Raw genomic sequence first — 26475 nt, 5'->3', positions numbered from 1 at the left:
TGGCGAATATCGACAGCGTGAATGAATTGATATATACTGGATCACCATTGCCATTTGGAATAAAATTAAACTGTCTGTTGTTTTAATGGACGAAATTGGAATTAATTCTATTTTCATACCTTACAAAAACCTTTATAACGTGATCAGAGTCTCAAGGAGCTAGTTATTAATTTTTCAGTACATTCGTAGCTAGCTCTAATCAGAGAACATGGACAAAAATATTTGAAATACTACGTAATCAACAAGTGAAGCACTCGTAGTTTGACAGGTCGCTAATGAAGCTCTTGGAAAGTTTGAGTTGTGAAGAGCCCTATAGCTTTAACTGTGATGCTTCATTAGCACTTTAACTTGTAGGGGTATATAGGGGTGGTAAATATAGAAGAATATCTACGTACACGATTTACCCAATAACGAATATGTTAAATTTCTATTATCCAATATACAATACCAGAGGGAGACTTTGTACAAAAGTCGATTGCTTGAGCACCTCTGTACCATTCGTGTTTCTACTGTGAAGCAATTGTGTTTGCATGGCTGTATTTCGGTTTGAAGGGTGGAATATGGCAGTGAATTTACAGAGTACAGAGGAATAATACCTGAGTCCTCAGGAATGGCAACGCATGGGGGGTATCATGGGCGAAACAGTATACTCTGTTATGTCCATGGTACTGCTCAGGTGTATAGGCGACAGTTACTTTCCATCAGGGGCGCCATCAGCTTGTTTGCCATTCTAAGTTGTATAAAAAAAATGCAAACATTTGTATTCGTATGTATGTTTTTTATGCAACTTAGAATGGCAAACAAGCTGACGGCCCACCTGATGGGAAGTGGTAACCGTCGCCTATAGACTTGAATAGTACCATAGACATTACAGAAAACCCTATAACCCGTCTGCCAAGCATGGCAACTATTAGCAGCTTCCCCCTTATGGAGGAGGCCTATGTCCAGCCGTGGACAGTTTACGGCCAATACAAATTTAATAAGTATAAATTTAAAATATTTTATCAATTGCGTCCTGCAGTTGATCTCCCTGCAGAGGTTTTTATAATAAACAGGTATGAATGGTAGGTATTAGATACTGCAAAATATTACAATAACAATTACCATCAGGCGGACCGTATGGTTATTTGACACTTTAGTGGTATAAAAAAAGTTATTTGTTTATATTACTTTATAATAAAATTATTTGAAAAGATAACAAAAAATATCATCTCTTCTATTGGAAAACTAGTTAATAACTTTGCAATAAAAAAAGTATTTTCAAAGATAAGAATCGATCAAGTTCTCATTACTCTATTGTATGAAAGAAAGGGACAACGGAGGTCGCAGGTTTGATTTCAAAGTCGTGCAGTCGCTTCGCGGCCGGCGGGGACGCACGAGTGCTTTCGAACGATTCGAAATTCGAATTTTCTTTTTTCTTTTTCAAAACGGTCACGGTAAATAGGGGCTTTTATTTGTTGTCTATGATTAAAAACGTTATTTCATCTGTGGCGGACGAGTCGTGGTGCACTTATTTTTTTTTTAGTTAATAGTGTTGTGTTATGAAGTGTTTTTTTCTGTAATCTATAAAAAAAAATGCGCTTGGATTCATGGTATCATTAATTGGGTATGTACCTTTAAATCATAATATTAATTAGATACTTTTTCAAGAAACTTATATAAACTAATTGTAAATAAATGTAAATATTAATTTATAAGGAAAAAAACATGTGTTTTCTTGTGTTATCAAACAAAAATATCACAAATATAAAAAAAAAGTATTAAGTTATTTATATAGTGTTTAACTTTGCTCTCCAAATGAAAACATTTTAGATTACATAACGTATATATTTGTATGAAAAATCGACTATACTGTTTTAGAAGTATTTTCCGTTGCCTAGGCAACCGCGTCCACCACACTCGGCTAAAGTTAAAATCTTGTCAAAACATTTATACCATAAGGCGACATCATTAATTTTAAAGTTTACATGGCTTTGTTTCGGTTTGAAGGGTGGAATATAGCAGTGAATTTATAAAATACAAAGGAATAACACCTGAGTCCTCAGGAATGGCAACGCATGGGGGGAATCATGGGCGAAACAGATAAAACTGGCCTGCTTCATTTTTGTTTATCATCTCTCACTGGTGCCCCGCAAGTGTATACCGATAGCGCAGGCGAAGTTACCATTCCATTATCATCTATTAAAAAAATCTGTACATATAAGTAATACTTATTTTTAATATTTTCTAGGCAAACGTACTCCAACATTGATCCATCGTGTATAATACTGTATTTCAGCCGTTAACTGTCCACTGCTGGACATAAGTTTTCCCCATAAGGGGAGTTTTGCCAATAGTTGCTACGCTTGGCAGGCGGGTTGGCAACCACAGTTAGGCTTTTAGAGATGTTTTAAGAGGGATGGTTTTTTTTTATATAAAAGTTTGTTTTCTGTCGCTGTTTTTTGCAACATCCTTCTATTCTGGACTATTGATATATCTGTATTTTAACTGAGAATATTTATTTATTTTTTTTTTAAATATATAAATTTAAGAGGGATGTTGCTGCCCATACCTCGCCCTCTTTAGTCCCCTCTTATGACACCCACGGGAAAGGAAGGGGTGGCCCATTCTATGTAGGGGCATACACAGCGAATTTAACCGAAAACTTGTAATGAAAAAATAAATGTAGTTGTAAAGTTGTCTATGAACTTGAAGGACGAGTAAGGAAGTGTCTGAATAGAACTCCTTCGCTTGTAAAACTTGTTCTATTGACACGCCAATTTGTAGGGACACCACCGATCGATTTTACTGATCATATGGCGAATTGTGTTCTCTGCAGATAGTCTAAGATTACACCATAGCTGTTTGTAGACCAGACAACCCTACACAAAGAGCAGGGGTTATGCCCCTGGCACACGATCGATACAGGCTGGTTGTCACGCGCGACCATCTCGCCGCGCCACGATCACGACACTTGTGTGTATATGGCTTTATTTGTACAGAACTCTATTAAAATATACGATTTATATTGGTATTTTCAACTAAATTATACCATCCACGTCCGCATCAGATGTTTTGATAATTTAATGTCGTTACGGTGAAGGTTCTGTTTGAATTAACAATGACCTATAGGAATACGCTGTGTGCAAACTTTACCCATATGCTTCACACTCATTACGCTACAAAACCACCATGGATACCTCTATCCTACTCGTTTATGACTGACAAGTCATTTTATGCTTGCTTGACTGTTTACTGTCAACAGTAAAATTTAATTTTACTGTTGACAGTAATTTAAATTAATAAAGGTAAAATTTTAGTCTTCGAGAATGACACACAGTAAGGCCTTTTTTTAATGGATGAGAATGGAATGGTGAAAGAACCTACGCCTGCGTTAACAGTAAACGCCGGTGAGGCTCCAGTAAGGGATGATAGGTGAAGATGAAAGCAGGTCAGTTAGCCTATCGTGACGAATACTACAAGAATTAACCACGATGGTTTTCAGGGTGAACCACGTGGATGTCGGCCTGATAGAGTATGTTGCTAGCAATAGGACTGTTAGATCCAATCACTAGCAATTCCTTTTCCCCCACACAGCAAGGGTACCATGCGTATTACTATATATATTCTGAATCCACGTCTCCATGCTAATTGCAAGCATGGTGTAACTAAAGTTTATCGAAGGTTGACATTGCCATCAGGTAAATTGTCAGCATATTTGCCATTTTGACTTGCTAAAAAATATTCTTCACGTTAGAATGCAGTAATGAATGACAAATACCAGAACATTCATTCATTCTCACAAACTTTCACATTTTATACATCATCGTTTCAGCCATTATCCGTCCACTGCTGGATATACGGCTCCCCCCGAGACTGCCACAAGGAACGCTCCTGAACCACCTGCATCCACTGACTCCCTGCAATGTATTTGAGGCCGTCACTCCATCTAGTGGGGGGGGGGGGTCATTATAACAGTTTATACAATTTTAGAAGAATTGTTGATACTTCCAAAAATTCTAAACACGTATTTGTGATTCGAATAATACTGTCGCCGGATTTCGGATATCCATTTTTCTTCCAGCACTTGCTCGAACGGCGCCGGGAAAATAATGAATCTCTCAATTATCAAACGCGGTTACAAAACCTATTATGCGAAATATGTGACGTTACTAGACCGCGTAGTGTTATTATACCCGAGATTAGCACCCAACGACACATAATAGTGGCATTATTATAACCGAACTGGCATTAATTTGCACGTGGAGCCCACGGAAGCGTCGCCGCCACGGAGAAGCCGTGAAATCGACCCGTGAAAAATAAATCGCGTACTTGTTAATAGGCATCCAATGTTAATAGGTAATCTATCCGATATCTATATGTTGGGTTTCTCTGGACATTTATGGTAGAAAAAAGGTCATCGCCCATTTCAATATCATCCATACCAGAGGGAGACTTTGTACAAAAGTCGTTTGCTCGGGCACCTCTGTCTCATTCGTGTTTCAACCGTGAAGCAGTTGTGTTTGCATGGTTGTGTTACAATTTGAAGGGTGGGATATGACAGTGAATTTACAGGGTACAGAGGAATAACACCTGAGTCCTCAGGAATGGTAACGCATAAGGATATCATGGGCGGAACAGTATACTCTGTTATGTCCATGGTACTGCTCGTGTCTATAGGCGACGGTTAATACTTTTCATCAGGTTGGCCGTCAGCTTGTTTGCCATTCTAAGTTGCATAAAAAAATATCGTTCGGATATCTATTTTCGAATATGTTAAAAGTCTGTTATTCAATATTATTTTTCGGATAACAGACTTTTAACAGGGTGGAGAAGGTTTGTTAGTAATGGGGACGTTAATCCCCATTGCTAGCAATAGGGTATATTATAGCCTTGTCCGTACTATCGGTATACACTGACAGGGTATCAGTAAGAGATGCTAGATGAGGACGAAGTCAGCTCAGTTGGCGCATAGCGACGAATTTGACGATAAATAATCACAATGGTTTCCAGGGGGAACCGCGTGGAGGTCGACCTGATAAGGCATACTGATTACAATGGGGAAGATAGTCCCCATTACTAACAATCCCTTCCCCTTCACAGTGTCAGTATTATCGCTTACTTTGTAAAGGTAGATTTATAAAAGTCAAGTCACGTTTCAAAACTCAATACCACTTGTCTAGCTTCAGCTTGTTACGTTACTAGTTATTTGGTATCTGGAAACCATTCTCTGCTGTTTTTATGATAATTGAATGGTGCAGTGTTGCTAGCCTCGAGGAATGAAACATATATAAGTACGAACGGATTGCAATGAAAGAAACCGCCTAGCCCGAAGCGTTTGAGATAAACGCTACAAATTTCGAGCTCTCTGAATGCGTTCTAGATAAATTTCCAGTTGAGGAATTCACGTAATATAATAATCAGGGGGAAGGGATTGTTAGTAATTGAGACTAGTGCTCTCATGGTTAGCTATATTTCCCGTCAAATAGACCGTGTAGTCATCTCGCGAGATCTCGATTTAATTTATAGTGAATTTGCAATGATATGCCAAATTCATTGACTTGGCTTCCATCATTTCACACTCCCCTGGGGCTCTGCCATTGCACACTATCAGCATAGATAGGTGATGTAACATTCCATCTTAGTCATTCATCATCAATCACTCATCATTCTTTGTGTCTGTATTTGTGTGTGTGTGCGTGTTATGTGACATCATAACCTTCAAGAAAAGAGTATATTCCTTTTTAAAAGGCCGGCAGCACACCTGCAATGCCGCTGGTGTTGTGGGTGATCATGGGCGGCGGTAGTCACTTACCATCAGGTGAGGCGCAAGCTCGTTTGCCCCCCGTGTTGTAAAAAAAATGCAATTTGGAATTAGCAAGATGATAATTTTCTACAGATTTTGATGATTCTTTTTCTAATAGACAAAACCGTATCTATCCTATATTATTAATTTTGACACAATTGAAGTTGATTTTTGAAAGCAAAATCTCAACCTACATATTAAGAGATAGAGATTTTGTATCTACATTCTATATATCTATAAAACTACCAATACATTGGAGGGAGACTGTATAAAAGTCGTTTGCTTGAGCCCCTCTGTCCTATTCGTGTTTCAACCGTGAAACAGTCGTGTTTGTATGGTTGTGTTTCGGTTTATATGGTGGGATATGGCAGTGAATTTACAGAGTACAGAGGAATAACACCTGAGTCCTCAGCAATGGCAACGCATGGGGGAATATCATGGACGAAACAGTTTTTACCTGTTTATTTTGGAAAGTTATTAAGTTTCCTCGCTAAGCCCTTAAAGGTCACTATTAATACGATTTCACCGTGTATATAACAACGCAGAAGTGTCGTATAATTGATAGGTTTCCGCACACCTGTGTATCATGTTTCTGTCGGTGCGGCAGTGGTCTGTGACTGGATCGTGGATCGACATCGCCACCCTGCAAACCGCACTTGTGTTGCCATACTTGCCACGCATGATCTTAAATGTCACATGATATTTATTACGCAACTCTCTTGAGTACTAATTTTCCATGTTGTCTTTATCTTCCAGTGTCACTCTCTCCTGTTGTATGTGTGCTTTTGAGTTTGTGTATGTTTATGTATGTATATATATATATATATATATATATATATATATATATATATATATATATATATATATATATATGAGGGAGGGTACCAGAGGGAGACTGTACGAAAGTCATTTACTTGGGTACCTCTGTCCCATTGTAAAGCAGTTGTTTGCATGGCTGTGTTTCGATTTGAAGGGTGGGATATGGCGTGAATTTACAGGGTACAGAGGAATAATACCCGAGTCCTCAGGAATGGCAACGCATGGGGAGTATCATGGGCGAAACAGTATACGTTATGTCCATGGTACTGCTCATGTCTATAGGCGATGGTTATCACTTTCCATCAGGTGGGCCGTCAGCTTGTTTGCCATTCTAAGTCGTATAAAAAAATCAGTTACATGAATCTACTTTACATCTATTGCATCTGACCCTGTAGAAATATCCCAGATTTTTTAAAATATATATTATAATATTTATTTTGGTTTTTATGTGAACAAAAAGATTAAGTTATCAGATAATCTTAACCACTTCTGTTACGCCAATTAGTCTGCGGTTAAAAAGAAAGTTCCTAAATTACTTGAACGTGAGAAATTCTGTTTGTGGCCTGGCCAATGCAATGTGGAACACATTGTAGCAAGTAGTGGGAATAAGATGTGTTATTTATTAACCGATTTCCAAAATGGAGGAGCTCATAAATTCGTATTTTATAGACTTGGATAAATAAATATCTGAATCTCTCCATTTCTAGGCTAATTTGCATGATTTCTTTCTAATTGAAAGGATCTGCTTACAAAATATTCATGTTAATGGATCAATCATTATCGGTTTAAGAATGCCTGCACTGCATTTGCTTGTACAAGTCCACCACTTGAGAGCCGTTCATCACTACTGATTTGTTTAAATCAGACCATTTGATATCCTTTTGTTTTTGTTTTCCTCAAATAAAAACAAATGGCATAATATTATATAATGGTTTAACTCACTTGTTATTTGGTCGAGAAAGCTGAACTAGTTTCTGGATCATTCAGGACCTGAAATCTTGAGCAGCTGTGACGTAAACATTAAAGTTCCTGATCCCGAAGATTAAGGGCCTCGATAGGTCCAGAAACTATTCGAACATTCTCGATCAAATTACACTTAAATAGAATGTGTACTTACCTGACAGACTTCAACCAAAGTTGTAATAATAAAATTTCGATTTCATACATACATACCTGTATACATCTGCAGGTATCATTACCGGGCAGTTACAAAAAAAAAATCGTTATTAATGGCCGACTGTCATTTGTTATTGAGAAATTAACAACGAATTATAATACCGCCCCGGGGAACGTTCTACAGGCGAAATATCACAAAGGCGTTTCGACACATTTATCAAGTTGTACTCTGCGGTTTGAAAGAGATGTTATGCAGTGCGAGTCAAGAACAATGGCAACGGTTGAATTCGGACTAATGTTGTATTTTAATTGTAGCTCGGCCATCTTTTAATTGCCGAATTTGGAGGCACCATCATTAAGAAAATGAGTGACTGAGGAGAAAATATAAAATATCAAGCATTTTCTGTCGATTGTTTTCGTTTGAAAGAAATGTTTGGAATTGTAAAAGTAAAACTCTTACTTTATTAATATAATATTTACCAGAGGGAGACTTTGTACAAAAGTCGTTTGCTTGGGCACCTCTGTCCTATTCGTGTTTCTACCGTGAAGCAGTTGTGTTTGCATGGCTGTGTTTCGGTTTGAGGGGTGGGATATGGCGTGAATTTACTGGGTACAGAGGAATAACACCTGAGTCCTCAGGAATGTCAACGCATGGGGGGTATCATGGGCGAAACAGTATACTCTGTTATGTCCATAGTACTGCTCATGTCTATAGGCGACGGTTACCACTTTCCATCATGTGGGCCGTCAGAATGTTTACCATTCTAAGTTGTATAAAAAAAAAGTTTGTGTACATGTTGTTAATCTTTATAATTAAATTGTATAATTTCAACAATAAAGAGTTTTTATTCATTCATTCATTCATTTGTCGACTTGCCGTTACGATAAACGTAACAATTAAAATTTTAATTAATTATATTTTCAGTAATAATTAAAGATTCCGTGAGGGAAATACATGTGTCGACGCATCCACAATCTAAACGGATTCTAGAATAGAACAGGCGGGGACTGCTAGCTATTGATGTCGCGTGACTACACAGCATTATTGATACTGTCACTGATTCGGTTCCAAACGAATTACGACGTATGTTAATAGTGGCCGAAGTAATCGAAATAATTACACTGTACTAATACAGAAATAAAATTAATCTTTTACATATTTTCTTACAATTCTCATAATATATTTGTAAAATTACCTCTATTTATAGATTAATCTAATATTCAAAGAAAGAAAAACCTTAAAACTAATGTTTTAAGGTTAATTCTTCTTCCTTTTTTATTAATTCCTTCCTTCCTTTTACATTAATTAAAGGTAAAGGAAATCTTTTACCTCTAATTAATATTAGAGGTAAAAGATTTCTTTGAAGTCACTGCTAACTGGTAGGGTATCTAAGACGCATGCCGCATTGCTTCGCTGCATAACTATTAAGATACGTTAACCATTACATAGGCCAGCCTTCTGTTCGCTAGAGGTTTCAACCAGCAGTGAAGCAGTTGTGTTTGCATGGCTGTGTTTCGGTTTGAAGGGTGGGATATGGCAGTGAATTTATAGAATACAGAGGAATAACACCTCAGGAATGGCAAGGATATCATGGGCGAAACAGTATACTCTGTTATGTCCATGGTACTACTCATGTCTATAGGCGACGGTTAACACTTTCCGTCAGGTGAGCCGTGTCAGCTTGTTTGTCATTCTAAGTTGCATAAAAAAATCACTTTATTGAATATTATCGTCTTGTCTTAAATTAATCCGAGCTTGTGTAATGAATATTAAACATCTGACATACTTGTAAATATTGACATAGCCGTATGTAGAGGGGAGCTGGATGTACTATGCCCACCCGGGGATTGTCTGATGCCCACTTCAGAATAAGCGCAGCTATGATGCTGATGGTATGATGGTTTCCAGGACGGATCACGTGGAGTTCGACGCTAATTGCTAGCAATGTGACTGGTATTCAGCATTACTAACAATCCCTTCCCCTCCTCATAGTTACTGGTTAAGTCGTTATGGTGCTAAGATGTAACAAAAACTCACTTTCATATCCTTACTAATATTTTAAGCGAACAAAGTCGCGAGCAAAAGCTAGTTTATAATATTATTAACTTTAAAAGAGCTGTCGTTCATCAGGTAGACCGTCAGTTTGTTTGACATTGCAGTCCAATCATTTTAAAATGTCCGTAGATGTATCAATCTAATTACCACTCTCGTATAGTACAGATCTAAATCTTTGATTCTCGACGTACGAAGTCACAATTATCGAACAACTAGGAAATGTTTATCGATACAGAGAGATAGGTATCGGTAAACAATAGATTAACTGTTAAAATGGTGCACTGGAGTCGTGACTCGCCGTTAAAGGCATCTGGCTCTTCCTTGAAAGGAATTAAGCTTTGTCTCTTGTTAAATTTTAAGTGCGTTTTAACAAAGTATAAAAGAAGGTAGGGACTCTAATTAATTTGTATGTACTTTTTTTATGTATACACTACTTCCTTTTTTATGTCTTATCCTCACATGAGTAGATGCAGTAACGATAAGGTTCACAAAAAACTTTTATTTCACTGAATACAGACGCTAAATCTTTTCCCAGATCTCTATCCTTACATATTTATATCTATTGCTTAATTTATTTTTATAAATACTTTCAGTCGGGGGGAAAAGGATTGTTAGCAATGGAGTTTGACAGCCCTATTGCTAGTAATTTACCTTATTAGGTCGACCTCCACGTGGTTCCCCCTGGAAACCATCGTGAATAATTCTTGTTGAATTCGCCACGTTGGGCTAACTGACCTGCTTCATCCTCACCTATCATCCTTCACTGGTGCCCTGCCGGTGTATACCGATAGCGCGGGTGGGGTTACCATTCCATTATCATCCATTTAAAAAAGAAATACTTTCAGTCTCTTGATTTCTCTTTTAGATTATATACGATGTATTTATCCATGAGTTTAAATTTCCTCTATTAAGTACCAAGATTTTAATTCGACAATGATATCGTTATTCTTAGAACTCGTTCGAGTCAGAACTGATTTACATGAAGATCTGTAACATTATACTCGTACTTGACATGAAATGTCATTATAGAATTTAAATTTTAAAGATAGCTCCCTATGCGTATTTCTAAAATTAAAATAATAAGATAACCTCTCAGAACTGAAGCTATTATCTTTTGAATCATTTTGATAGCACTGTGGGCGATATTATGGACTGTATATTGATGTTTATGATGTAATCAAACAATGGGTTTAAAAGGAAAACAAACTATAATAAAGAAAACTACCTACGAAAGATAGACTACGACAGCAAAGAGCAAAAGTGACAATTGGTGGAAACAAAATTATAAAAATACAATAGAAATAAAACCTTTAAAAATAACTAAGGAGTTCGCGACAAGCACTGTATACCCTAGTTATGGGATTTACATTGAGAATTTATAATATCAAAAAATATGGTAATTTCAACATTTTCAAATGAGATATTTGTAATGTAAATGTTTAATATATTATGGTATACTCAGAATACATAATTTATTATTCTGATACTTTATTCTGATATTTTGTTGAACAGATGTTTATTTTTGATTGATATTCTCAAATATATTACAACTAACATACATTATTGTAATATTTACCAAGCATTTTATAATATTTTAATATAACTCAATAGATACTTAACAAGATGGATATCGTAAGGAATTTTGTAAGCACATACCATTATGTTATACTGTTTAATAAGTATTTTTCGACATGTCATTTTTATAGATTTATGATTTAAGGTTTTAGTAATGACTCTTATGGTATTTTTATTAGACAAAATCATATATTACATATATAAACTAGCAAATAAAATTGATGGACATTTTATCAGAACAGATGTGCTTGTAGAAAACGGTGTACATATAATAAACTAATTTATTAATATTATGAATATGAAATTTTGTTTATATATATATATATATATATATATATATATATATATATATATATATATATATACAACTTAGAATGGCAAACAAGCTGACGGCTCATCTGATGGAAAGTGGTAACCGTCGCCTATAGACACGAGCAGTACCATGGACATAACAGAGTATACTGTTCCGCCCATGATACCCCCCATGCGTTGCCATTCCTGAGGACGTTAGGTGTTATTCCTCTGTACCCTGTAAATTCACGCCATATCCCACCCTTCAAACCGAAACGCAGCCATGCAAACACAACTGCTTCACGGTTGAAACACGAATGGGACAGAGGTACCTAAGCAATCGACTTTTGTACAAAGTCTCCCTCTGGTGCATATATACACGAATACGAGATTAAAAAAAGACATAGATTTATTACCACAGATATCATAATAATATAAAATAACCTGTCTATCTCATTACTAACAATAACACAGATCACTTGGTATAAAATAAAGAGTTATTAATCATGTTCCCTGATACTATTTTAATGTGACAAGATGACTTAAGAAAAGATTGGAATGCGACGATGATGTGCGTTGACTCGGGTGTGACGGCCGATAGACATCAATAGGAAAGGAAATCGTAATGACTCCAATTTGGTCCGACCGGCCCCAATTTAAATAATGGGATTAAGACAAGGCATCATGAAAGTGTTTAATTATTATAATAAACATTAAACTACATATAATCTAGTGATATTATAATTGCGAAATATTGTGGGAACGGATGAATATTTGTTTTTTAACGAGTAAAAATGGTAAGGTAACCCTACCTGTGAGAGATGATGGGTGAGGATGAAAGCAGGCCTGTTAGCCTATTTAGTCAATTGTGACGAATTTCACAAGAATTAACCATGGTGGTTTCCAGGGGGAAATGCATAGAGGTCGACTGTATATACCCTGAATTCTTTCCTAAATTCTCAAGAAACTAAACTGTTGCTTTTTTCAACGAAAGTTAATTTTACAATTATAAATTTGTGTCAATACAAACTACCAGAGGTTTATCAGAGGGAGACTGTACAAAATTCGTTTGCTTGGGTACCTTTGTTCCGTTCGTGTTTCTACCGTAAAGCAGTTGTGTTTCCATGGCTGTGTTTCGGTTTAAAGGCTGGAATATGGTGTGAATTTACAGGGTACAGAGGAATAACTCCTGAGTCCTCAGGAATGGCAACGCATGGGGGGTATCATGGGCGAAATAGTATACTCTGTTATGTCCACGGTACTGCTCATGTCTATAGGCAACGGTTACCACTTTACATCAGGTGGGCCGTCAGCTTGTTGGCAAAGTTGCACAAAAAAAACTAGTGAATTTATAATTATTATTATTATTATTATATAGTAAATATTAATTTAAATAACTCAGCACAAGAGTTATTTAAATTAATATCAAAATCAAGTTCTTTACTGTAATAAATAGATAACGGTATTTATTGAGTGTAGGCGGTTATTTTTTTTTACTTTAAATCCATTCCATCACAAAATGTCACCTAAACAGCGATAACGCTTTTCCGCGAAGTGAGATGGGTCGCATCTATTTTTATTTTTATGCAACTTAGAATGGCAAACAAGCTGACGGCCCACCTGATGGAAAGTGATAACCGTCGCCTATAGACATGAACAGTACCATGGACATAGCAGAGTATACAGTTTCGCCCATGATACCACCCATGCGTTGCCATTACTGAGGACTCAGGTGTTATTCCTCTGTACCCTGTAAATTCACTGCCATATTCCACACCCTTGAAACCGAAACACAGCCATGGAAACACAACTGCTTCACGGTTGAAACACGAATGGAACAGAGGTAACCAAGCAAACAACTTTTGTCCAAAGTCTCCCTCTGGTGGCATTTATTTTAAAAGTCACATATCCTCGACAAACGTGGTCCCTTATTAATGACGACGCTGCGCTAGAGCCGCCGTACCGCCCACTCGTAAATAACACCACAAAAAAACCTATCTCGACATCTACTAATGTACCATAAACAACTTCTGGACTAGTTCTTAATACATTCCGTGGAATAACAATTTGGTTTTAACAAGCCATCGAAAAGGATTACTGCTTTTTGTTTCTTAAAAATAGTCACAGGCAATGTGGCTTAAGATTAAGAGATTCGATTTTCTATTCTATGTTGAGTAATTTAATTCAATTTTTTTTCAGTCATTATGATTTGAGAACATCGGCAATAATTCAATAAAAAGGAATAAGTATTGATTAGTGATAAGTGATGTCTTATAAAAATTTTTAAAAATAAATATGGATAGTAGTTGAAAATGTTATGTTTTTTCGAACAAATTTGCATTATTGTTTTATCTTTTTTTTTAATCAGTTACATGTCATCATCATCATCATCATTATATTAGTCTTTAACTGTCCGCTGCGAAACGTTAGTTTCCTCCTTGAGAGTGAAGGTGGGTTTGCCAGTAGTTGCCATGCTTGGCATGTGGATTGGCAATCGCAGTTAGGCTTACAGTCACACATATTTGAAGAACCAAATTAATATCGAAAGTAAGGTAATTTTTACCATAGTTTACAAGAAACTAGTGACGGAATATACGAGTATAGTACATAACTTATAAAAAAGAAAAAAAGTACGAAACTGCAAATTAAAATACATACCTATATCAGTCAATCACAGTCAGTCAAGCGCGTAATAATTTCACGTCAGTTCTGACATAGAGCTGTGATTAGCTACTCCGTCTGTAGTGGTTATAGTCATCTAAACTATCGCTCCTAGTACAATGAATTATCGGCTGCAAATGAACCCCACAGATGGGTGGACGCGACGGGATAATGAGTTAGTAAGTGGGCAAACATGTTGATAGCCAGCCATAACTTCAGCTTGGAGAGTAATTGAAAACTGCAACTGGGTGCAGCATGTAACTCGAAGATAGCTCGAGTCTTTAGCGGCTTCGAACAAGTGTGTTTAAAGACTTTTAAGTACAAACTTTTGTAATGTATTCCGCCATTTTGTAACTGCGGGTCTTTGAAAAATATATCATTTTTATTTATTTATTTAAACTTTATTGACCAATAAAATGACCAAAAAAATAATAAAGAATAGAAGAGGCAAAATGCTGGGCCATCTTATACGATATGACGATTTTTTAAAGAGTATAGTAGAAGGAAAAATTGAGGGCAAAAGTGGAAGAGGAAGACCGAGGAATAACTACATGGGACAGATAAAAGAAACACTAGGTGTCATATCGTATAGGGAGGACAAGGATATGGCCTGGGATAGAACTGGCTGGAAGAAGATGCATGAATTAGTTGCACCGACAAGAGAAAATTCTTAAATGAAAAGAAGAAGACCAATAAAATGTGGTACAAAAGTGGACTTAATGCTATAGGCATTCTCTACCAGTCGACCTTTAGGATGTGTAGAGATATTCGATGGCGGTTTAAAAAATAAAATTATTTATATTAAAATATTAGTATAAAATGGTAATTACATACATACAAACATTCATAAAATAAACATACATATAAATCTAATATTCAATCACATTAGGCAGCGGCCCACACTTCAAGTCCTTTCATTTAATATCCATATTAAGAGGATTAATAATATTCACACCATCCGCCATCTTGTGCCGGAGGCCATTTTGTAAACATTACTACACTAGCTTTTCGCGCGCTAGTTCGTACACGTGTATTTCAGTAGTAAAACTGACATATTACTTCTAGATGGCGTAACAAGGTTAAGCATATACGAAATTTCAAGTTACATCTTCAGGAACACAACTATGAAAACTGCATTCAATTTAGTGCAGTAGTTTTTGTATAATACTAGAATAAACCAACCACGTGTGCCCACGATCAAACATTATTATTTATTTTTAATTATTTGAAACTGCGGTACCCCTGATATTGAAGCGTTCATAGGCTACGGTAACCAATTGCCATTAGGTGAGTTATACTTATTTGACGCCTCTGTGGTTGAAAAAAAAATATTTATAGTTAATATCTGTTTGAGTTTCGAAAAATATTAGATAAATAAGTACTAAGTATAAACTTGACAAACTTGTTTTATACTCTAAAGTAATTATAAATAATAATTTAATTATACCAACTATATTAAAATGCCATTGCCTATTATAAGCGTAATCAATTCCAAAGACTCCACGTCTAATGAAGGGCTTGACAGACAGTATCCTCATTTCTCCTTATCTCCTGGTACAGATCTGACGCCGAAGTGAACGCTATGCCATTAATTCTATCTGCGTTTAATGAAGTGATGGATGTATGTGAAAATCTTTTCTGATCGCATTGCAATGGGAAATAATACCAAGATATTGTTGATTAGCAGTTTTTGACCGTGATTTTGCATATACTTATTTATTAAACCACTTATTTATAAAAACTAAAGCGTCCTACAAACCAAAGTACTAACCCACCTTACTCATAACAACGTGAATATTCTCAAAAGCCTATTTTAATTATTAGAATGTTTTGTCCCTTTCTTTCGAATTGAAAAATCAATGCAAAACAAAAGAACACTTCAGTAAGTGAAATAGGTTTGAAGTTTTTGTGAGTAAATGGGTTTGTACTGGGGGGAAAGGGATTGTTAGTAATAGAGACTGAGAATCCCATTGCTAGCAATATACCCAACCAGGTCGACCTCCTCGCGGTTCCCCCTGGAAACTATCATGGTTAATTCCTGATGAATTCATCATGATGGGCTAACTGGCCTGCTTTCATTCTCATCTATCACCCTTCACTGGTGCTCCGCCAGCGTATCCCGTTAGCGCAGGCGAAGTTACCATACCATTTTCAACCTTTGAAAAAAAAATGGGTTTATACTTTAATAAAAATAAATATCAATGGTTACACATAAAATATAGAACAATGAAAATTTAAATAATTAACTCTACTTATAAATAAGACAGTCAACTGATGTCCAGTAATATAAATGAAAAATCGATTGAATGATTTAATTGGTGACTATTTTTATTTAAAATCTTTCTGTAAATTTCAACAATACTTTTTATTAATGTAAATGTGTCGTAGTGAAACAGATTATTTCCATCGATATCGATATTTCAGACGGGGGCCCATATCATATTTATATTTTTAAAACGAAAGTTTGTAAAGATGGATGGATGAAAGGATATTTGTTACTCTTTCACCCAAAAACTAATGAAATTTGATATACGGGTAAGTTATAATCCTAACTTAGTACACAGGATAGTTTATGTACTCATTCACGTGAGCGAAGTCGCAGTATACAGCTAGTTATATAATAAATAACTGTAAATATTGTGAATTTTATGTCTCACAAGAGATGGGAATTATCACGATCATTCAGATAAAATTATGATAATTTAACTGAATTATCTTCATGTAAATTTATCACTGTTTACCTAAATGGCTGTGTTAATTCTCGTCTCTTATAAAACATAAAACAAGCAGCGCGGGAATTTAAAAGCTAATACTCTGAATTATGATTTATTTTATTGTATTGATGTTTGTATGTGGTTGCACAGATTTATATTCCTGTTATGTAAATATAACGGCAGTGCTGACTCTTAAATAGCGTAGTGATTACTTGCCGTATACTAGTCTTCAAAATGTATTGCAAAGGAAGAACTTAATATTAAATTATAGACCATAAATTCGCGGCAACCTGATCGGCGACATTTTGGGCCGTATGTTACCAATGTTACGGGGACATCTGCCCATCCTGACGAATTGCACGCGGTCGACGACCCGCGCCGGCGCATTTCAATCCATTCAGTCGGCAATTTTAAGATATGCGTCCTGTTTTATTTACCAGTACTGCTTTTTGCCGGCTTCGACGTTTTGGTTTCGGTGAAGTTGGTTGTTATTTTACTTACTAGAAATATTGATGTTGGTGGTAAATTAAAAAAATGCGTATCTCCTTCTTAAAGTGACTTCAAAAAAGGTGGTCAACTCAATTTGTTGGAATGTTTAATTTTTTTTTTTGTTTCTCGATTACTCGACCACGTTTGGACAGAATCTGAAAATTCTTTTTTTATCTGATAGGATATACTTTCAGCATGATCCCATACAAATTTTGTCAAAATCGATTGATTAGTTTAGTTTTTAAATTAAAATAACTGGAGTTTTTCAATAAAAATATTTTATTTTGTCACGATTGAAACATTTTCTCTATGGAACACGTCAACTTATTACTGGAGGTCTATATTCAGCAGTGGACATGGTGGTGTAATAATTGATATAATAACACGCTTATTCGCTGAGGCAATCCGATTAGTCAAAAAACCCAGCAAAAAATTACATACATATTGTAGTATATTAGAAATTATTGTATCTAAGGTTGGCAACACTGGAAAATGTAATGAAGCTTGTCCGTCATGGCGTCCTTCAATAAAAGTGCATATTCATTTTATAAGCGGTTTTTTTTATTATAAAGAAAAGTTATTTAAGCGTGCAAAGCACATCTAATGTTTTACAACATTATGATTGAGGTATGTCAAAATACAAAATCAATTTTTTTATATAATTTATTAAAACTCACTTCGTTCCAAGAACTCCATATGGAGCTCGACAGGTCGGCATTCGGCGATACGATTAAGGCTTAATTAAGTAATATCCTTTTACAAAGACTTTTGGTTGTTACACCATCAGTCTCCGGGACTGAAACCAGTTCTTGAACCGAAGCGACCTATTGTTTTAGTCTCCTTCCTTGAACACGTAACGTTTAAAGCGATGGAAAACAAGTGCACGATATTCATTGCTTCTATAACTGGTTACATAGAATTCTTATACTTTTTTATACATTTTTTTTTATGAAATAGTAACCCCTCCTGCACTATCGGTAGGTAGGTCGCTGTCGGGGTGATGATGATAGGTGAAGATGAAGATAAATTATCACATCGTGACGAAGTCATCAAGATCTAACCACGATTTCAGAAAAATCGTATTAAAGCTAAATCTAATGGGATTTATTGCTAGCAATAGGGGCTAAACTCCTCAGTATTAACAATTCCTGCCCCTCTCAACATGTATTCAAATATCATTACGACATTACTCCTAAACAGAGTAGATAGAGATGATTTTGCAGCTACTATTCATGTATATTAGATTGCTGAAAATAAACAATTACAATTTTAATACTTAAATATATAATTGCCGTGTGGTCCCGATATAAAAGGCCACAACTTCCTTTCCCGCGGGTGTCGTAAGAGGCGACTAAGGGAGGGCGAGGGATGGGCAGCAGCGTCCCTCTTAAAACATTTCCAAAGCCTATCTGCGGTTTTTTTTAATGGATAATAATTGAATGGCAACCTCGTCTGCGCTATCGGTATACACGTGCGGGGCACCAATGAGAGATGACAGGTGAGGATGAAGCAGGCCAGTAAGCCCACCGTGACATATCTAACAATAAATCAATCACGATGGTTTCCAGGGGGAACCACGAGGAGGTCGACCTGATATAGTACATTGCTAGCAATGTACTATATCAGGTCTCTGTTATGCTATGTTATGTCCACGGTACTGCTCATGTCTATAGGCGACGGTTACCACTTTCCATCAGGTGGGCCGTCAGCTTGTTTGCCATTTTAAGTTGTATAACAAAAAATATGTAAGTACTATTTACCTCTAAAAGTTCTTTCATCGCGTTAAAGCTCGATTGAGTATTTAAAATATTTTACCTGACGAGACTGGATATAAATCGCCGGATAAGAATATGTACAGTGCGCAGTGATGGATAGGGTGCAAGATAGAAACCTCGGCATTGTACGATAGTGAGGAGGGAATAGCCCGAGGGTACGACCACGTACCTGGGAAGGTAACAGAGCATCTTGAAAACGGGCGCAGTGCAAGTTACAAATAGAAGCGGTGGTTGTACTCAATTAAATAGTTTTACAAAATATTCGTGATTGAAAACCATTGATATTTTCTGATATTGCACTTTTTTTTTAATGTAAATTGATATAAAGTAACTATATACATAATTTAAAGGAGGTGATTAATTGTACTAAATTTATTGTATACATAAGGTTTCCTTCAATGTAAATTTCATAGTAATTTAATTTTTTTTAATTTAGTTTTTTTAAATAATCTATACTTATAATAAATCTGTAGAGAAGTCAATTCTGTACATGAAATATATTTCCAAAATAACTATCAGCGGGTGATTAGTGATCGATACTGATGCCAAAAATGCAATTAGCAAAAAATGCAATCAGTAAAATTTTTGTCTCTCTGTGTGTCTATCATGTTTAATTCCTGATGAATTCATCACCCTTCACTGGTGCACCGCCAGCGTATCCCGTTAGCGCAGGCGGGGTTACCTTTTCACCTATCAAAAAAAAATACAAGCATAATAATGAGTGTCCATAAAGTCAGGTTAATTGACATATAAAATAATTAAAATCCATGTTGCTACAGTTCAGATGTTGACAGCAATGATCAAGATTATTCTCCCATCGATTTAAATACGCTTTCGCTTGTGCCTTAATCCGGGTCAAAAATTAATAGCTTATTAAGAACGTTCCAGAAATATTTCCCCATGCTTACCTGACCGTAGGGGAACACAGGAATGTATTAACTTTGTATAGTTGTGTACGCGCACGGACAAACACAAAACCTGGTTTTTAACAAAAAATACACTTGCAAAATGACATCTGCCAGTAACAGAAACTGGTTAAACCGTAGGCTTAAAGTTTATGGGGTTATTATTTTTTATTTTATCTCCTATTGCAATAATAATTTGTACATAGTTTTTTTTAGCAACATACCCTGTCAGATCGACTTACACACAATTCACCTTAGAAAATACCATGGTTAATTTTTGTGAATTCGTCACTATGCATTAACTGAGCTGATTTCATCCCCGTCCTTATCATTTCCCACTGGTACTCCGCCAGCGTATATAAATAGCGCAGGTTGAGTTATCATTCCATTATCATCGCATAATATAACCTGAGGGGGAAAAGGTTAGCGATGAGATTTAACAGCCCCATTGGTAGCAATACACCTTATCAGGTCGACCTCCACGCGGTTCCCCCTGGAAATCATAGTGGTTAATTCTTGTTTGATTGGTTACTATGGGCCAACTGACTCGCTTTTAACCTCAGTTGACACCCTTCACTGGTGCCTGTACTGTACTGTATATATCCATTATATATATATCGAGTCTCAAAAACAGGTCACCTTTTTGTCAGCTAATTGTCAAATTAGCCGACTCGTTTTTTTTATCAACGATCTAAATACTTACGCATACAATGTATCTTGACGTATTATTTAAAGAAAAAAATGAAATATAAAGGAATCACCCATAACTTTTTTTTTAATGGATGATAATGGAATGGTAGCCCCACTTGCGCTATTGGTATACACCGGCGGGGCACTAGTCAGGGATGATAGATGAGGATAAAGCAGGTCAGTTAGCCCATCGTGACGAATTCAACAAGAATTGTTCACGATGATTTCCAGGGGTAACCACGTGGAGGTCAACCTGATATGGCATATTGCTAGCAATGTCGAACTCCATTGCTAACAATCCCTTTCCTCCACCCATAACTATTTATCACGAAACTCTCGAAGCATTTGTATGGAGACACTCTATCTATATAATCTAAGGTCCAAACCTTTGTCTGAACATCGGTAAATTCCTTGTAACAATTTCTAAATAACTACCATATGTCTCGATGTGTATCTATTGTAATATATCTGATAATAATGCAATTATCCTCAGATAATTACTGGTGTAATGTCTATAGGTATCTCATTACATACGGACCCATCAATTTCGGATGCAATTACATAATAACACCCACTCTGTACGCGGTTGGGTAAGTTAAGCTGTGGACTCACTGATGTTTTTTTTTGATGGGTGAAAATGGTATGGCAACCCCGCCTGCGCTAACGGGATACACTGGCGGAGCATCAGTAAAGGCCGATAGATGAGAATGAAAACAGGCCAGTTAGCCCATCGTGATGAATTCATCAGGAATTAACCATGATAGTTTCCAGGGGGAATCACGAGGAGGTCGACCTGTTTGGGTATATTGCTAGCAACGGGATTCTCAGTCTCCATTACTAACAATCCCTTTCCCCCCAGCCTCACTGATGTTAGTTTATTTATTTATTTAAAGGAACACCAACAGCCTATTGCGTTATACCACATATAACAAACATCAAACACAATACAATATTAATGCACACGCCTATTAAAGGTGTTCACAGCATTTACTTTAACATAATTATACAGTATGAAATGAAGTAAACAATTATAAGGTATTAAATAATACTAGAGTACAAATATTTTAAAAGTTGCGTTATTAGTTATGGAAATATATGTTAAGTTTCAATATGGTTCGTGCTATAGTAAATTTATAGAGTATTTACAATGGGTACTTTATTTATTTATTTATTTATTTTGTGATACATAGGTAACAATGGATGGTAAAAACAATATAAGTCCTCTATGATCAACCCCATCTATCGAGGTATACAGAGGTACGTTGTGAACCTTTGAAGAAGGGGCCGAATAGTAAACATAGTCAGTAGTTAATGTTCTAGTCAAGGCTTTAGTTTCCAACCGACGTCAAAATTCGGGTCTCAAATCGGTTGTATATATATTTTTTTTTTATATTTATTACTTCATAACTCCATACTTATAGGCAGTCTATTTGCAATCAAAGAGCATATAGACCGATTTATATGGTCACAGACTAAGAAGCATAAATTGTTTCGCAGACAGTATCATCCGAGATGTCCATATGGAGGCACTGTAGCTCTCGTATCTGTGCTATGCTAGCTATGGTATCATGTATGTTGCTTGTTCTACCAACAATGTTATATAGATAGTCCAGAGTAAGACGATTCTTTAGTCTCCGTTTAACAAGGCTTGCAAATTAATAACGATCTATCTATCCTATTTAAGAACTGCGCTCTTGTCGGTGGAGCTCTTGCCACTCACTACGATTTTCAGCGAGTCTCCTCACCTCTTGATACGACACGACACCAACTCCTTCCTTGATCTGTCTTATGTAACTATGCCTTGGTCTCCCTCTTCCCCTCCTTCCTTCTATCTTACCTTCTATTTTAATGTTCAGAAATTCGTCGTGTCGTATCAAGTGTCGCAACATTTTTTCCTTCCGGTACTCAATAACGAGAACTGATATAAATTAGTAATTTATTTGAATTAATAAGGATTTTCCAAATTTAACTATCGTGTTATTTGTAGCTGTCACGTTTAGTTATTAATTTATAAATCGATGCAAATATTACGTCAATTTATTGATAAATGTATTATTATAAAATAATTTAAGGTTATATTCTGCAAAAGATAGAATATAATAGAATAGAAAATATTTATTGCCAGAAAAAACACAATTACAACAGAAATTATATATATAAGAAGTGTTTCATATTAGGCAAAAGAATCTAGCTCAGCTGATGCTGTGAGTGTCCCAGTGCAGTGTGTACAGTTGCACAGCGCTGGTTTTTTAGCCAGTCACACCCTTAATAAAATACAACAAAAATGCAAATCGGTACAACTGTAATTGCCTCTTACTTAAGATCGGCGAATTTTAATTATTATAGAACCAATACGGAAATAAACTTACTCTTCATAAGAATATTGTAACAACTGTATATTATGTACATGAATGTATTATAATAATAATAAATAAAAAGAGAGATAGATAGATAATTTATTTGCATTACTTACTTACAGCACACAAATTACAACATAGATACACAAAAAAAAGCGAGATAACATAAATGACAAAAAAAAAATACACAGAGCTAAATACAATTTTCGTTTGTGAGTGTGCCATAGCAATACAAAATGGCCACAACACAGTTTATTGCTTCGCCCTCAAAAGAGCAAAGCACTGATATTCTGTTGCGGCCAAAGGGAATAGGGTAACAATAAATAAATAAAACTCTATCAATTGCAACATACATAATGCACATCTTGTAAACTTGACAAATGCAACATGTTATCTACAATGTTTCTGGCAAATAAATTTCATTTCATTTCATTTCAAACAGTTAATTATAAAAATTAATTAAAATTGTCGTAGAATCCTGTAACATATACGCATAAAAAAATATAGGTAGGATGTTTAAGAATCTCGTTCTTCTAAAGTCAACTGGTTTTTTTTTTTATACAACTTAGAATGGCAAACAAGCTGTCGGCCCACCTGATGGAAAGTGATAACCGTCGCCTATAGACATGAGCATACATACATCAATTAACAAAATAATTTCCTTTCCCAGAATTTCATCAGTCACCATTTATTACAGTTTCTTTTTCGTCTATAAAACTCTCATTTATAGATTAACAAAAAAATACCCAATTGAATGGCATAGGATACGCGCGCCAATACAAATCGTGACCGCACCTTACGTGCGGATACTGCGACACAGTATTGCCAGATGTAAATTTTGATTTCTACCTAAATCCCTACTAATTTATTATTAATATTGATTAAGTACCCTGAGCATAAGTAAATTAATATTATAAATGTTAAAGTGCATTTGTTTCTTTATTACCTTGATGACTTGATCAATCATTATGAAATTTGATATATAGATATTGTATGGAATGAAAAATGACATACTCCCTTATTCATAAAAACGTCATTCCTCTTATAAACCTATTATATCTATTGAATTGTATTGTTGTCTCTTTCTCTTATCTAAAATTCCCAATTTAAATAAAAGTGACAAAATAATGTAATAGATAAAATAGAAGGTGTTAGTTCCCCACGTTAGGAAACATATACCATTCATTGAACATAGTTTTCATCAAAATTTCATGAATATTAAAATTTTTACTGAAAGTTGCGAAAAAAATTATCAATCTGGCAACACTGATGTGACGTGACAAAATATCGCGTGACCGTGACAATACCAGCTGATACCATTCCACAGTGAGTATTCAGCCTTACGGAATACGCCGAGTCACGAATGTTAATACGAGAACGAGCTGGCCGGAAACAAAAAAGATAACTGTGGCGGAATTTTGAGCTAATCATTCAATTTGGAAAAGATTTGGGAGCACTGATAATGACTGGGAAGTAAGTAAGGTTTGTATGACGAAAATTGTATGTATTGAAAAGTAATAGCGAATTCTTTGTAGTAAACTGGCAACCCGCATTCCTTTGCGCACGATGTTTTGAGAATATACAATAATTTAAAATTATGTTCCACAAATAAAATCTACTTCATTCGTGAAAAATCCTATTATTTTGATTTTAAAAACTAAACTACATAACCAATTTTGATAAAGTTTCTATGGTTACGGTTTTGCTACAATTAAAGTAGTTTTTTTTTTATTGTAGAATCAGAATTTTGTAAAAAATAGGAATGTATGCAATTATTTAGTTAAAGTATGGTTATTTACCTCAATAGTTATATTAATAATTCTAAAATTATCTATTTCATTGAGCCAATTGTGAACATATTTATTGTGTGAGTTGTGTGTGAAATGTGTGTGTGTGTGTGTGTGTGCGTGTGTATTTATGTATGTAGGTATTATTATTATTATTTATTTGTGCATTACTGTGCTTTATTATTTATGTATTATTATTATTTACATATATAGGTGTATACAGTTACTTTTTATTGTATTATATGTTCAATTGTAACTAGGTATTACTGAGGTTATCTTTAGCTATACGGTTTTTACACTTAAATATTCTATTGTTTTCTTTCAACTTCTCAAAAGGTTGACTGTAAGAGATCCCTCTATGTGATAAGTCAGCCATTGTATATTAAATCTTTTAATGTGTCCAATGTAAATTAATATTATATATTGTTTATTGCACTTGTAAGTTACATATAATGTTATGCATTTACAAATATTGTGAGCAAGGGTGGACTTATCTCTGGCAGAGATCTCTTCCAGTCAATCCAATATCCAATACGAATAAATTATGTACAATTAATAATAATTAAGATAAATTTCCATAATTTAGCTAAATGATCGTAGTAATTCCCGTCTCTTATAGAGCATAATTTTACTAACTTTCTTATTTATAGTATTAATTTCAATCATTGAAATCTGTAGCTTAATAATACCATGTCACTAGTATAGTATTACATTATCTGTGCCCATAGCATCCTCGGGTCCGTAGCTATATCATTCGCGCCCGCGGCCCGGGGCGTGGACGCTGCGAATGGATAGTTAGAGGGGCACGCGCACATTATCTGATGCATTACTGATGCATATCTACTCACGTCCGTCTTCCTCTACGGCTTTTATGTAGATACGTGTAAAGGAGGTCCTATTTTAAATACCCAGCTGAGAGTTTACAGTCAATTAATTTTATAAAGCTTGCAACTAAATGAAATGAGCATTACGCAGTACCTACTGACATTGAAATATTATGGAAATTAAAATTAAAACATATATTAAAGTAACTATATAAGTATACATAATACATAATTATACAACCAACTAACTATTGCTTTTGCTCAAGGTTAACCATAATAATACACAGGAAAATATTTGTGATTATATGAGAAGCAAAGTTTTCCCTGGTGCTCCATCAACGTGTACCGATAGCGCAGGCGAGGTAACTATTCCATTGTCATCCATTAAAAAAAGTCCTTTAGTACAAAAGTAAACATTAGAATTCAATATTACACTGAATTCTAAATTTATCTGAATATTATTATAATAAATATTTTTGACTGAAAACCGCGTTCAATTCTAGCAAAATTGGCATAGATAGAGCCATTCTGAAACTAAAACATTTTAATCAAAAATATCCTTGAAAGTCAGCTCATAATTGGTAAGAATATAACAAAAATTACTTGAAGCTTTTTTTTTACATAGAATCTC

General features: G+C 35.3%; 1 protein-coding gene across 1 annotated transcript in view; it reads left to right on the top strand.

Annotated features, from left to right (window-relative positions):
- The first annotated feature begins 1358 nt into the window (after positions 1–1358).
- LOC113513432 (uncharacterized) overlaps positions 1359–26475 on the top strand; it is a 145285-nt gene continuing 120168 nt past the window's right edge. The window contains exon 1 of the mRNA XM_052895224.1: positions 1359–1606. The gene's annotated coding sequence lies outside the window, so the exon portion shown is untranslated. The remainder of the gene's footprint in view (positions 1607–26475) is intronic.

This window comes from Galleria mellonella, unplaced genomic scaffold, assembly GCF_026898425.1.
Source record: "Galleria mellonella isolate WM207_F2 unplaced genomic scaffold, CSIRO_AGI_GalMel_v1 utg266, whole genome shotgun sequence".
In the NCBI taxonomy this organism is placed as follows: domain Eukaryota; kingdom Metazoa; phylum Arthropoda; class Insecta; order Lepidoptera; family Pyralidae; genus Galleria; species Galleria mellonella.
Note: the sequence above shows the minus strand (reverse complement) of the source record. Positions and strands in the feature narration are given on the sequence as shown.